The sequence below is a fragment of the Zosterops lateralis genome (assembly GCF_965231275.1).
Source record: "Zosterops lateralis genome assembly, chromosome: 2".
Taxonomy (NCBI): domain Eukaryota; kingdom Metazoa; phylum Chordata; class Aves; order Passeriformes; family Zosteropidae; genus Zosterops; species Zosterops lateralis.
Window position 1 is genome coordinate 49,360,023 of NC_139763.1, and position 16,026 is coordinate 49,376,048.

The 16,026-nt window shown below is 38.1% G+C and overlaps 1 long non-coding RNA gene across 1 annotated transcript in view; it reads right to left on the minus strand.

The window, feature by feature from the left end:
- LOC310906096 overlaps positions 1-16,026 on the minus strand; it is a 179,582-nt gene that overhangs the window by 74,023 nt on the left and 89,533 nt on the right. The gene's annotated exons all lie outside the window — the stretch shown is intronic.

Here is a 16,026-nt window from a genome sequence, read left to right on the forward strand (position 1 = left end):
GCTCCAAAGAGCAGACAGAGCCCTAGCAAGGCAAAAGGAGGGAGATACACAGGATATACAGAGAGTAGGTGGAGAAAAAAGAGAAGGCAATGAAGCCTTGATCTAATAATTGCATTGTTCTCCAGAGATATTTGCAGTCAGAGAGAACTTTAGAGAGGAATTTAAAGGACATTGGACATTTAGTTTTTCAAGAATGGGGGATCTTCTAAGCAGCAACATGGAGAACTTGTGAAACTTTTAACCTGAGAATTTACTGCAGTATTTGGCACTTCATGTGAGGAATCTGCTTGGTAAAAAGAGGAGAGGAAAAAGCTTTAAAATTTAAAATGTGACTGGAAAAATATTCCTATGGAACAAGCCAAATGTGATCAAAATACCAGGTAGGTGTGCTGTCTGCAGCAAATATATAAGCAAAGAAACATTATGTTTGTCAAGGACAGAAATGAAAAAGTAGGAACAATATAGAAATGAAGTGATAAAAAGCTTTTCTGTGTAAGTGGGCAGAAAAGGACTTACCTTCTGCTGTTTAAAAATAGAACCTCAAATATATTAGTTTAGATGACAGTACCTAGGCAGAGATCCAAGCTGAAGACTTGTTTATGGGCTTGAGCAGTAAGTAGGATGATGGTGTTTTCCACAGCAATCAAGTAAGAAAGTAGCAGGGAAGGTGTGGGGGAAGAAAGATTAGAGAAAAATGCAAATTATCATTTTGCTTGTCTATTCAATTAACATCTAGGCCTACTTTGTTGCTTCCTGAAGCCTCAGTGAGGCACTAGGTAGGTGACAAACAGTCAAAATAAGCAACCCGCCAACACTTATTCAGGTAGAAATTTCAAATGTTCTGGTATGTATTTCTCCACTATAAATAACTTTCTGCAAATTCAGTGTCCTAATTTTGTGTTCAAGGTAAAGAAAGGGAAAAAAAAAGAAGTACTTCAACCCCAAGTTATACTTTTTGGTTTGATGTGTTGGTATTTGGGAGATTAAAGTACTGTATTGAAATACAGGCAGAAATTCAAAACTAAAGTCTCTTTTTTTAAAATCTCTGTTTTCAGTCTTCAAATACATATGTATTTAGTTAATTCTTGCTTAAAGGTTTGGGGTTTCTTTTCCAATTTTAGAATTGTATACTCAATTTTATTGCTCCAAATTAGTTTTTTTACTCTAAAACCCCTGCACAGTACTTATCTTACCCCTAATAAAAAGAGTTTGGAGATGGTAGTTTTTTTGGTGTTTAAGTAAATGGCATGAGGGTGGCATGCTTGGTCTTTTCTTGGCTGTTCATAGGTTAGAGCAAAATTTGTGTCATTTTAATTTTGTTGCATTTAATAAACCATGAGCTCAGAGGAAGCGTTATTGTTTGTGGCTTGTATATTTTAACTGTGTATATGCAAAATAGTGTTTCACTTTTCTGGTACATAGCTGCTTGATTAAAAGAAACAACTTACAGTGGTGACTGTAGACACTTTACCTTGTAAATTGTGTTTTAGAATAACTGAAACAAACAACATGTTTACAGCTAAGAGATACTTATAAAAAATCCTGAAACTTTGATCATGGGGGATTTTAATTTCACAGATACTTACTGGGATAACAAGTATGCAAAACCTGTAAGGTGGGAAGCATGTTTCCAGAGGCAATGCATAATTGCTTACTTACTGAAGTCAGTTTATTGACTGAACTTCATGATCAGACGTTCTTGGCACCCAGAGTTAGAAAATCAGCCCATCTTGATAAATAGAGCAGGGCTGATTTAGGGATCATATATTCAAAATACAGAAAAGAAAAGAAGATGAAGCAACTAAATTAGTTTTGGCTCAGTGGAAGTTTAACAAAACTTGAAATACTATAAGGCGTTTTGATGGAGCCAACTATATAAATTAGGGATGTTTTTCTGGAAGATTAACAGGTTTTCATTATATGCCACAATATAAATTGCTTACACATTCAATTCAAGTAGAAGGAATAGCTTGCGGTAACATAAACAACTGAATGATCTTGATGGCAATGATGCCAGATCTCATGACTGTGTGGGAAACCTGGTGCAGAAAAAAAAAATGGGAATTATTTAAGAAACAGTTGGACATACTGCAGTTCCAATTCATTCAGGCTAAGTCTCAACAGGGGGAATGTAATTCAGACAATGTGTTTCAACAGTGTGACAATAACAACATTTTTTACGTGTCTGCTTAGGGAAGGGGGGGGATTTACACTTAGATTTTTTTAAAATTACAAATTTTTAAGAGTTAGTTAGAAGATGAAGAGGAGATATTGGCTAGAAGGTTGCAAAGTGTATTCCAAGTATGAGCAAAGGGCTTTCTCACAGATGGTATATTTGCAGTAGACAGCATACAAAAAGGAAATAGTCACTAAGAAAGTGGTAGTTGAGATTGTTGGGCATAAGGAGTTAAGTGCTTTATCAGGGAATAGTACATTCCTTCTATGGTCACTCCTTCATAGATGGAATACAGGGAAGGCTTGTCTTGAGATGAATTTCTGGGTCTTGGTTTATCTAGGCAAATTTGTCATTGATTTCACTGTGGTTGCTTGTGTGTTTAAGCCAAGTGAAGGCTGGCCTTTAGGATTTGCTACAGTACCTGTAATTGCCTGCATGGAGGAATATGGGAAAGGAACTTCATAGCAGCATAATTACTGCAGCTTGATGTGACAAGGGAGCAGTTCATGCTGCTGAGGAGAGTCTGAAGCTTCTTTAACTTTGTGGTATAAGTTCATAGTTTTATAGTGTACTTTTAGAGAGCATGGAGTTTTTCTGGACACCTTTGCTGTCATGGAAAAATAAGGACCTTTCCCAGAAATCAGATTTTTGGGTCACACATGGTGGCATGGAGTAAGCTGTTTTTTCAGGAGGCAGTCCTCCGTTTATATCCTCAGCTCTTCAACTCTGAGGTTTTTGGTTTCTATTTTAGTTACAGGTGCATGTGTTAGGGATGTGAATCCCCTCATAATCTGGCAATTTAAAGAGGTAAAATGTGCACTGGAAATAGAAATTGTTTCATTTTCCACTGAAAATTTCTTATAATTTCTTCTATGGCTATGGATATTGTTACCCACAGAATATGTTGAACTTGGCCTGAAGCACATTAGTTTGTGTGGGAACATTAAATCTCCATATATACACCTCTTACGCCATGTATGTACAGAAAGAAGATAAGAATTTTTAGTATAAGATAACCATCTTATGTCTGCATTCACACATGAGAGACAGGGACACAAGGGAGGAATAATTAAAGCTATCATGTAAAGGACAGTGGTACGTACAGGGAAAGAAAACATGAGCAGGTTGCACAAAGCAACACTTTTAACTCTATGTGACACTGGCTAAACTTTATGCAGACAGGTGAACTGAATTTTTGTTCCTCTCTGTTTCCAGAGCTCTGAGAATTTAGAGCATGAATCAAGATGCAGTTGCATTTAGCAGAACTTCTTCATGCCCAACAAATAAGTGTAATGTCAGTCACATACTGCTATGTGTAAAGGTATAAAATCATAAAATGATAAATCTGTTGCTTTTTCGTTTGCTTTTCCATTCTTAAGGACTATTTTTCAGAAATTCACATGTAATTTGTTGTTCTGTATTAATCCCTCTCTAATCTTACCTATCGCTGCTGCAAAATTAAAAAAAAAAGATACAAAAGCATTTCAACTGAAATACAGCAAATTGATCACCTAGATTTATTAAAAATACTCACATATTTTGTGGCTGTGGTTATACAAGAGATCAAAATCAGTCATCATCACTGTTCCTGCCACAGCCTTAAAATCAGTAAGGAGCATAGAGCACCATGAAGTGCAAATCCTCAAGTATTTACGCCACTATTTTTATTTCATCATCATTGACCTTTTCCTTTGTCTGTTTTACCCAGCAGTATTTTTATCTGTTATTACCAAGCTGATCACAACATGACATTAGTATATTCTGAGCTGAGAAAATACTCCTCTCAGATCAGATATGATGTTGCTTTCCCTGGTACTTAAAAACCCCAAGTCACACAAAGAAGAACCCCTTGTAGGAAGGCAAGGTATCAGTGGAGAATGTTATCCTGTTGATAAGAGTAATACTGTTTAGGCTGACAAATTTCATATTTCTACTGAAAACAAGACCTCACAAGGTCTTTAGTTGCTGCCGTTTAATTTATCCATTGGGATCCACAGACAAATTTCTATTCCCCCTCTGTGTTCACTTTCATCTGTGGAAGGGCTACAGTGAAAGGATAAGGTATGGTGACATGAGTCCACACACTGAGCCTCAGCTATGAAAAGAACGGGGACCATGACTCCCTTGAGCATCGGTTCTATGCAGTAGCATTTATAAACAGAATCTCTCAAGTCAGGCAAAAAGTGTTCTGCTCTTCAGCTTACAGACATTAACCATGATCCTTCTTTTCCTTCTGTATAAATTGAAATTTTCTTCAAATATGCAGTTTTGCATTTTATTTTCAAAGACAACTTATATTTTAGTTTTGTATTTGTGCAGCTTAGCCTTTAGGAGGAAAGTCTCTTCTTCAACATGCCCATCATGATGTAAGAGCTGTGAGAGTGCTCAATACAGAATCTCAGGACCAACCCATTTTATTTAGAAATTCAAAAATAGCTCTCTTTTCCGATTTAATCCTAGCTTCTCAGGGGGTAAAATAGTGACAAATGTTTGTAACAATAGTAAAAAGATTTTTGTGAAAAACCTTTTTATTTCAATAATAATTAGCCAAATAGAATAGGTATTCATTACTTCATATAAAGCTATCTCCTAAGGTATTTTTGTTTCTAACAAAGGATTAAGGTGTGTCCACGTGCATTCCGTTAAATTTCTCTTCCCATAGTCAGACTATGTTAAGGGTAAAATGGCAACAATCTTGCTGGCTCAGCCTTCTGGAGGGCCACCACTGGGCTTCAGTAAATTGCTGTCTATCAGGAAAAAGGGATGTACTAAACCCTGACAAAGACAGAGGGAGAAAAGAATACATATACATAAGCAAATCTGACAATAGAGCAGAGCTATGTTACAAGCACAAGGCCAGCGAAACACAGTGATTTCATTCAGCTGGAAATCATGTCTCTTCCAATATGTATTCACTGCAGCAAACGTGGCTTAGTAAAACTTTTATTCTGTAAGGAAACCTTCATAAATGCAGGACTTCTACATTTTACTTGAACTACCACATAAGCGTGTGTTGTTGAGACATAACTTTAAATAGCTTGTGAAGACAGCCCTATGAATTCAAAATTACTGTTCTTGCAGAAAAAGCAACAATATCCGTCTGTAAATCCTTTAATCATAAGCATTAAAGAATAGTTCTTCAGAGAATCACAGGCTGCTGACTAAAGTTTACATTTTCTTGAGTTGCTTTTGGTGCTGCTAGCTATTTTTCTCATACACATGATGATAATATGAAGTGACACTTGCACCTGTTGTCACCATCTTATGGTAATTAGCATAGTGCCCTAAGTAGTAGCAGGGCCATCACATCCAAACACAAGCCATTAACATATTGCAGCTGTCATCAGTAGGGAAAGCTAATGGAGTTAGTGGATTTGCACACTACTGCATACCTTGGCTCAGCTAGCATAACTCCCCATATTGGGGTCATTGGGGATAGGAAAAAGAAATGTGGGATGTAGCCAGTCAGGAGTGAAAGAATACATTTTACTGCAGGTTTACTTTCATGTATTATGCATGTCCTTCAAGGTCACTGCATGATCATTTATAAGATTTTAATGAGATATCAAAGTGGAATGGATGGAATATAATTAATGTGATCATACAGAGAAGATACAGGTATAAAATAGCATGCATGAGGCAGTCAACAAAAAGTGAGAGTAGTGAGGAAAAAAGAACTATTTGGCCAGATTTCAGCCTGCAAAACAATTTTTTTACCCTACTTTCAGACACTTAACATCCTGCCAAACAGTTTTCCCCAGCTAACAGTGAAATAATGGAGGGAATTAGAGAAAATGCATTCTGCCGCTGCTCTTTGAATATAGGCTACCTGCACTTTCCTTCTTTGAGGGAAAATGGGTGACTTGTAGCTAAAAGTATGCTAGTCCTACAGTAAGTAATGTGAATTTTAATGTGGGCATTATATATTCTATTCTAATTTTAATTTTTTGATTCCTCTTGCTGAGAGAGTGTCTGGACTAAACTGAAAATTCAAGATATAAAGGTGCATATTTTTAAGTACTTCTCTAGAATCTTTTTTTTTTTTTTTTTTTTTGTGTAAGTGACTGAGAAGATGCAGGGACTTTACCTACTCTTTCCCTACTGAGACATTTGTTGAGTTCCTCAGATTCTTTTCCTAAGATTACTAGTTGTCCCCAGCCTGCTTCTCTTCCCACCTTCTTCTTGCCAGACAAATGCTTTTGTGTAAAACTCAACTCTATAGATACTTTTTCTTTATTTTGTTTGGTTTTTTTCTTTGATTGTTGCTGTTGTGTTTTGTTATTTATTTTTGGTTTTGTGGGGTTTCTGAGGGGGAAGGTTTGAATTTGGGATTTTCTGGGGGGAGGGGGAAGAGGACTGAAAATCGTTGTGGTGCTGGCTGTGATTGCTGCCCCCATCAGAGGCAGTCCTCCCTGTGTGTGCTGGGACAGTGCTGGTGCTCCTGCATGGGAGGCGACATGAATCTGGTGAGCAAGGGGCAGGAAGAACCTTCTTGGCAGCATAAAAGGCAACCCTATCTAGGTAACTGAAATAGAGACTAACCCTGCCTCCCTAACTCATCCCACCTTGGCCTTTGGTAAACCATCCAAACCAACATTTTCAGGTGTGGGTGAGTAGTTACATACTTAAATATTTATGTGGAAGCAGACACCCATACTGGAAAATACTTGCCTTCTCTTATACCAACAAGAATTCTATTCATCCTTCTTTGTTTTCTTATTCATCCTGCAAGTTGTCTTTTTCTAGAAGATTCTTTCTACAAATAGAGTTTGGAAAACCCTGCTCTACACTTGAAGTGATTGCAAGGATTCTCTCAGGATTTGCTCTGTCAGCAGGACATAGAGCCCTAAGTATGACATTTGTTGTTTAATTCCTAACCCCATACCCTGAATGCTTCATTGGAAACTCAGAATAGCTTCAATTTGTGTTCCTAGAGTTTACAGGCTAAGCCATTTAAAAAGACAAATGTATTTAAAAAATCTTCACTGCACATTAGATGTTCAGTGTAATATTCATTTTTTAAATACAGCAGATATTTTCTATATGCTGAATTTTTTTAAAAAAATCATCTATTTTAAAGGCCTTAAATAATTTTAAATAATAATATAACATAATTTTTATTGTAAAATAATTAAAGCAAATTAATTTCTCCCATCCTCACAAAATAGTTAAAACACAAGAAAGAAATATTTTAACTTTAAAAAGAAATGGGAATGTGAACTAAAGCAAATAAATTGTTTTACTAAAACAAGGCTATTTCAGAGATTTACCAATACGCAGGTATGTTTGTTACATCCTTTATAATAATTCCTTGACTGAACTTTCAAGTAGATATATATATGGCAGGTTAGTGGGAACATGTGCTTTTTAAAATTGTTTTATTTGCAGGGCAAGAAGCTGTCCAATCTGACCTTCTAAGATGTTTGTTCTGGGAAGAAGGGCTGCTGGATATAAGTGGAAAGGGTCACAAAGAATAGGAAACAAAGAACAGGAGCTCCTGATAAGCATTCTAGGGAAAAACGATGCACAGAACAAAAGCTAAGTATTTATCTTTAATGCAGGTTCTTTGTTTTCCCATTTTCTGCTTCTCTTCCTTCTGCTTTCCTTTCTCACCCTTCTCTCAGTACTGTTGCCAGTTCTTAACTTACATTTAGTCTTTCTTTCTCTCTCCACCACCTAATATATTGCCGCTGAAACATCTGTCCAGAGCCACAACTTGGCTGGAGGTAAAAGCAATGAAAAAGTAGGTAGTAGCTCTCTCCTTCATAAAGGAACTATTTGTATATGTGGAAGACCAGTTTAGCCCATGACAAAGTCCATGTAAAAATGTTTACAGAGCCTTGGAAAACTCCTTTCACACAGGACAGACATACAATGCGATTCCCGAAGTAAAATGCCTTTTTTCCAGCAGACGTTGGTAGTTCCAGCAGCTCCCTAAGCTGTGACTCCCTCCAGCGGTTGGTTTACCATCGTTTACAAAGCCAGGTTTATAAACACATGGTGTGGGTTGTTTTTTTGGGTTGGTTCCCCTCCCCCCCCCCCGCCCAAAACTGGCTATGGCAGAGGCTAGGCAAACAACGCTGCCAGGAAAATGCCAAATGGAGGTAAATAAAAGAAAAACCCTTCATTTTTAATATCTCTGGTCACAGAGGACCAGAAATGAGCACCTCTCTCGTGATGCACCACTGAACACAAGCCCTCAGTCAGGTACTGGGAAAAAGGCCAGCCTGAAATCCTTCTGCTGCTGCCAAAATCTCGTGTATCACCCTGCATGAGGACATGCCCCATGTCCTAATTTTGAAGTTACCTTCCTCTTTTTTCTACAGGACTTCATATTATTCACCTGAAGAATCTGACTGGTGAAAAATAATGAAGAAAGACGAGAAGGTGGACATATGGCAAAAATTGAAGACATGACAAAAACCTTCCAGTTTCTATATAAATAATGAGATTTTAAAGACATAGTATTTTTCAGAAAGTCGATATAATACCAGGCCTAGAAAAAAATCAAACTATTTACAATTCATGAATTTTACCATTGTACTATTTATAAAAGGTTAAGTTACCTTAAGCTATGAAAGAAAAATACCCTCTGAAGACCTGGGAAAGCAGTAAACACTGGTGGCAAGCGACAGGAATTGATCCTGCTTTTCTGTGCCTGTCATGTCTCTAAATTTTATTTCCACCATTTCTAGGGTACCGTGATAAGAGGTGCAGAGATGGGAAAAAAGGATTGAGCTGATGCAAGACTATGGCCTGAGGGCGATGGTACCTGGGTCTCTGACATTTTCTCAATTAGTAGGTCTCCCTGCCTGACTGTGAGATGTGCATCTAACTGGGGACTTAGACTGTTGCAAGGTATTGATTAGCCATAATGTGAAGTCAAATCTGAATAAAAAAAGCATTGTGATCAAAAGCCTTTCATTGGAGACAGCATGCCCTCCAAGTCAAGGGTCTGCAGAATCTGATGAGCTCTGTTTCCTTTTTGTCTGAGAGAGATTTCCATGGTTTACTCATAAAGGCTCTCTTGATAGGAATGTCCAGTGGGCCCTCTGTCAGAAAACCTGATGTCTCAGATTTGACAGGTGCTTGTTAGTTTTTCATCCCAGATCACTCAACATGCACACAAAACTAGAAGAGACGATGGCTAATAATGCTACATTTCAAGTTGACTGCCTTGTCATTTTTGCTGGAAAATTCACTGATTCAATTGCTAACATTAAATTGTCTGCATTAAAGGAAAACAAAGCATAGCCAGCCATGAAATGTATTGGTTTTCCGACTGCTAGAACTTACACAGGTCAATACATTTCATTGCATTGCCTTGTTTGATAGGAACAGTTTATAAAGGTCACATGCAAAACAAGAGAAATTGCTATTCTATGAAAAAAAAATCAACAAAAAATCCCCAAAGCAAGAAAATTGAGAGAAGCATTTTAATTCATCTTTTCTTGGAAAAAAGCTTTCTTCTCACTAAAAATGTTTTCAAATGAGGAAATGATCCTCCATACCTTTACTTACATGAACAATGTACTTTCTAAGTCTTTCTAGTGTACTTCTAGTCCACTGGGATATCATATGAATCTGGATTTCTGTTTCATTGTAGTTCCATCCCTTGTGAGTTTGGGTTGGTGTTAGTTTCTCTCAAAGCTCAAGGGAGGATGGAGGCTTATTTTTATGGACTACTCAAATGAAGAATTTACAAGACAAGGGCTTAGGACAACACAAATGATGGATTTCGGTAATAATATCTCTGGGCATCGTTATAATAATAAGTCCATACCTTTGCCTATTCTCCTGTAGTTTGGAATTTAAACCCCAGGGCACAACAGGAGCTGTGTGATGATGGTGGTCTGTGGGCCTTGAGGTATCCTCCTTCCCCACCTCCCCTCCCAGCACTGATGGTACCTTCCTGAGGTCTCAAGCAGGCTTTCTGTACTCAGAAAAAGAGAGAGAGAGAGAGAGAGATGATTTATGTGTCCAGATGCAAAGAGGCAGCAACACAAGGACCTTGCAAAGGTGTTGGGGTGAAAAGTCTGTGAGGTATTCAAGCCAAGGCGCTGGTTCAAGATGCTTTGTGACCTTCAAGATCAGCCAGTAGGGTCACAACAACCCCATGCAGCACCCCATGCAGCACTGCAGGCTTGGGCCAAAGTGCCTGGGGAGCTGCCTGGTGGAAAAGGACCAGGGGTCCTGGTCAACAGTCACTGAACATGAGCCAATGTGTGCCCAGGTGGCCAAGAAGGCCAATGACATCCTGGCCTGTACAAGGAATAGTGTGGCCAAGCAGCATTATGGTAGTGATTGTCCCTTTGTACTCAGCACTGTTGAGGCTGCTGTTCAAATCCTGTGAGCAGGATTTGTTTCTTGGCTTTTAAGTGCTGGAAGGACATTGAGAGACTGGAGTTTGTCCAGAGAAGAGATATGGAGCTGGGGAAGGCTCTGGAACACAAGCCTGACGAGGAGCAGCTGAGGGAGCTGGGGGTGTGCTCCCCGAAAGGAGTCTCAGGGGAGACATTATCACTCTCTTCAACTACCTGAAAGGAGGCTGTAGACAGGTGGGGGTCAGTCTTTTCTCCTAGGTAAAAAGTGCTAGGATGAGATGAAGTGGCTTCAAGTTGCCCCATGGGAAGTTAAAGCAGATATTAGTTTAAATCTCTTTGTGGAAAGGGGCATCAAGCACTGGAATAAGCTGCCTAGAGAAGTGGTGGAATCATCATCCCTGGAGTGTTCAAAAGAGGTATGGATTTGGTACTTAGGGACATGGTTTAGTGGTGAACACAGCAAGGCCAGCGTAGCAGTTGGACTTGATGATCTTAGAAGTCTTTTCCAACTTAAATAATTGTATGATTCCATGAGATGTCTCTCCCTCAGTTTTCCATCAGGAAGACTGAGCCTGGAGTGGGTCTTTTCTGTATATATTCCAACAAAAGGCAATAGCATGAGTGACTTCTCCAGGCCTTCAGCCCTCACTGCTCACAGCACTCTACTTCCAGCCCTTCCCAGCACAGCTCAAGGTTGTGAAAGCATAATGGATCCCAAAATATTTCTTGCTGCAAAGTATTCGTTGTGGTAAATGTCGACTATAGCAATAAGGCACCAAAGGCTGTGCATTAGCAAGCTATTAGTGCATGCTGAGAGTGCTCTGGTTGCCTTCTAATGCACACTGCAATGGCCATTATGGAGTATGACTCATTATTTTTACATTTATTTCACATTTTTAAAAATCGTTTTCAAAACACTTTTGCACAATTTCAGGAGATGTGTTTTTTCACAAGGAAAAAATGGTCCTTATGAACACAATGTGAAGAGAAAATGGTAGGACAAGATAGTCTTCATTGCATCTGAGTAAACCTGAAATTGACTGCTTCTTTCTTACCCCACTCCCATTTAGTGTGGTTTTCTGACTAGCGTAGATCAATATTTCTCCTCACAGAGTCATCCTTCTGCCTTTTCAGGTTCAGTTTATTACTTTGCAGCCATTTTATTTGATTAATAATAGCACTTTGGCAGTCATATGACATTAGGTTCCTATGTTTCACACCAGAAAAATCCAAAATGTCCGTAAAAGTAATATGTTGATCCTGGAAAGCAATGTATGCTTTCAGAGGTGGAAGACATCATATGGTCTTTCCTTGAGCCTACCATTTCTGCATCTTTCCCATAATTGTCTTTGTTTATCTCCCATCCCCACAAAAAACTGAAATTTTTATCTGCCTTTTGCTTTTTGAGCATTGAATTCAACTGTCTGACAGCCATGCATGAAAGGTAGTATAGGTGCAGGAAGCTTGCAATTGCAACTGTTAAGCCTGCTAAGAAAAATAAGGTTATGACCAATTAAGTTAGGATTAATTCTGCCTAATTTAAACACCTAACTGAGTTGTTTAAATTAGGACTATAATGGCTCTAGGCTGCCTTAATAGTAAAGCAAAGGTTAGATGCCTCCCAAATGTGTTTTAGCCAACCTAAGGGCTAAACCATCTTCTTTTACTGGCAAGACTTCTTTACATGACAGTTCTTCTAATTTTATCAGCTAAGTGATATGGGTAATCTGATTTGAGATGAATCTGGGCTCTTTTTTTTTTTTTTTCGTAAGCTCTGCTACACTATTTAATGGTTTGGTGTCTACAGTGTGAATATATATTCTTAAAACATCAGCTGTCTTCATAACACTGGAATGTCAAAATAATGCTGTATTTTACTGTTGATATCTGAATAAGATTCTTTGGGGTCCTTTGTGAAAATGCCCTGGAGAAAGGATGTTTAAAGAATAGATTGGAAAAAATATAGAAACTTACAAGGTATTTGGCAGGGGAGCATGTAAAGATCACAATTCTTTGCAAAACAATTGTGCATGAGAGTAGGAGAAGGTAGTACTGAAGTGCTGAAGCCAATTTTTGAAATATAAGATAGTTTAAATATATATGGAATCAGACACTCTGCTGCTGAACAAAACTGACACTGAAGGAATATTCAATGTTATGTTACAGCCTCTGAAAACATAGCAAGTGTCAGAAATTCCTCTTTTAAAGAGCCCTCACTCTTGTTCAGTAACTTCAACTGTCAGAGTGTGGAGCTGTATCAAAAAGGGTTTCACAGAATCAAAAGGTTTGTTTCTTAGCAACTCTGTCAACAAATTTAAATTGCTGCATATCGTGGCTGTTCCATAATCATTTGCATGCAAGATTTGTAAACACAGGTTTTTATTGTGCATCCTGTTGTCGTGGCTGGCAGGGAGGCAAAAGGGGACAAATTCTCCAAAGCAGGGACAATGCTGGTACCAAATCAGAACATGCAAGACTAAGTAAAAGCTTCTGTGTATCATGCTTGACCAGGATTTTTTCTAGTTCACTTTGCTCATGAAGTACAAACTGCAGAGGCAGCAAACCAAGTCATAGATGTACTATTGCAGTAGTCACAATGTCAAAAGACTAAATATTCCTTTTGTGATAAAAGATACTGGGGATGGTATTTTGGACCTTGTTAACACAGAAATCCAGAGGCCCAGCACCACTGTAAACAGACATGTGTACCTCCTAGTTTTAAATAAATTTGTTTAATGCTTTGTTATACCAATAATGTTATAGCTTAGGTGATATGTTTGATATGATTGCTGGGCATTCACCTGTGATCAGCTTGGAGGAAGGCTTTTGCAGCTTGAACTCTAGGCTATGCTAGTGCCTCTTCTAGGGGCTTCAAAGCTTTTCAGATACAAGCCAATGAACCCCAGTCATGCCTACCTCTGGAATGCAAGGCTGACATACCTTTGACTCTGTTTGGTTTTTTTTTCCTAATGTCACTAAAGATTGTGGTTAGGAAGTGATGAATATAGTCCATTTTAATTTTTATGCTATTTCAATTTTATTTATTATTTGCTGAGTGCCTATGATGTGCATGTTACTAGAGATCACACTTTATTTAATGCACTGCATTTTAGATCCACTTTACATAGCAGGCTAAACATGTATAATATATGTAAGCCTGTAATTTTATATATGCTCAGTATGATGTAAGAGACTGAGAGTATGCACACTCTATATGTTTATGTTTTCAAATTTAATGAATTTGTCTTATCCTACACATCTAATGGCTCATATACAAAATCTTGGCTCATTTCACATAATGCCTCTGTTATAGGCATAGTGTTATTTATTTGTATTACAGCAATCCCAGAGGCTTCAGCTCAAAAAAAAAAAAAAAAAAAAAAAAAAAAGGCACTATGAAAAATTGAATCAAGAGACAGCCCTAAAGAATTTGCACTTTATAAAAATAAGAGGTAGGGAACATAGGCACAAACTGGCAGGGTGACACCCAAGTTCATTGTCCAGGCATGTGATGGAGACCAGACAGGGTGTTAGTTCCTCATGTCTAACCAGTGGGCTAGGAAACCAAATTTACAGTCACTTGGAATAGCCTATCTCTGTAATTCACATAGCTGTAAACTGAGCCCAGCCTCCACTTTATTGGAGATCCTGAAATTCTCCTTTTTGCACCTTTGTATGTCCAAAATGTCTATTACATGACAAGAATGCTGGATGGTGGGCTAGGACATGCCTATCTGCAAAATGATTGACAGGGAGATGTTTGTTTTGGGCACTTCTTTAGCAGTATTTGCAATTCCTGAATGTAGGAGTAAAGAGTGTGAGGACCTGAGGATTTCCAGGACAATGTATAAAAATTTGTCCAGACCATATATTAGATCATGTTTTCTCTGTATTTCGTTCTGTCTTTGATATAGCTTTACTCCTTCCTTCATCTCCCTTATCCCTGCGCTCACTGCCTGTGAAATAGATAACTTATGATAGCATAAAAACAGGCCAAATCCCAAAGCTAAATAAAACCCAGACCTGTTTCTTGAAACAAACCTTAGTGAGGAAAGTCTGAAATTCTCAAGAAGCCTCAAATTCAGATATACACCAACCTGAAAATTTATATTCTCTATGGATGTCACAACCAAGAACCAACAGATGTGACAGTCCAGAAAGAGAAGGTTGTGCCTGTTTTTAGCCTGGCCCTAGGTTACTTCACCTAATAGGAAAACATTTCCCCTGTACCTTTTTAAAGGAGAGGAAGACAAAGTCCAGTGCATGATCAGGCGAGAGACTACAGGAAAATCTGAAAACAGAACTGTACAACAGACCACAAAATCCATTTTTCTGGCTACTGAAGAATACAATGAAAGTCTTAGTTCTACTAACCAGAATAACAAACAAAAAAAAAAAACAAAAACAAAAACAAAAACAAACAAAAACAAAAACAAACAAACAAAAAAACAAACAAAAAACAAAACAAAAACAAAAACAAAACAAAACAAAAAAACCCCACAACTTTAATTCAAATACACTAGTCAAAACAAAAGGATCGTTCTTCCAAGCAGTTGTTAGTTAGAGATGATGGGAGAAGGTTAATATTTAATAGAGTTGAGCAGTACCACAATTCAGTGCAGTTGTTTTTTAACACTAGTATCTAACTTTGGCTTGGGTCACAAATGAAAATACTTTTGCTGCATTCCCGTCTAATTCCCAGGAGAACCTATACAGTTTGGAACAGCAAACAGTTCCTTCTCAGAATATGACTGAGTTAAGGTTCCAGCCCTGCCAGGGACTGACTCACTGAGAAGGGTTAAAAGCTGTCAAAAGTCAGCATCTGCCAGGATCAATCCAGAAACAACAAGAAAAGCTGGGCTTAAATGAAGGATGAATGCAGGACTCTACCAGAAATTTTGCACAATACAATCTTACTTTGAGTCCTTGTAGAAGGTGTTTTAAGTGTTAAATTCTTATCTTTGGGAGTACTCAAGTAACTGCAGTTTTTTCAAACCTTAAATAAAGTTGACAGTCGTGTGCCCAGTCAAAGACATGACAACTGTTCAGAATGGAAGAGCATCAGATGTAATGAATTTCATGCCACTTACTGTCCTTGTGGTAATCTACTGAAAATGACTTAACCTTATTCTTTATTTTATGGCTTAACAGCCTAGAAAACAAAGCAACTGTTATTGTTGATTGCTATCTAATTATTATGTGGGGAATTTGTTAAGATGTGCTTCATGGAATGGTTATGACATAATTTCCAAGACAACAACACGACTGTAAATCGAGAAAGAAATAGATGTGAAAGTGAGCGGACAAACATGCCATGTGCTGTAGCTCTGGGTGTACACACAAGACTGTCTGTGCTGCTTCTCAGAAGTATCTCCAGAATTCCAGGAAGGAATAGGTGTCGCATCAACATAGACAAATGTGTCTTGTTCCACCAGAGTAGCAATGTTGATTGATTTTCTGATTATGTTTATTGATTTTCCCATGATGCCTGTGAACACAAACAATTGCCCATCTTCTGGGTATGAT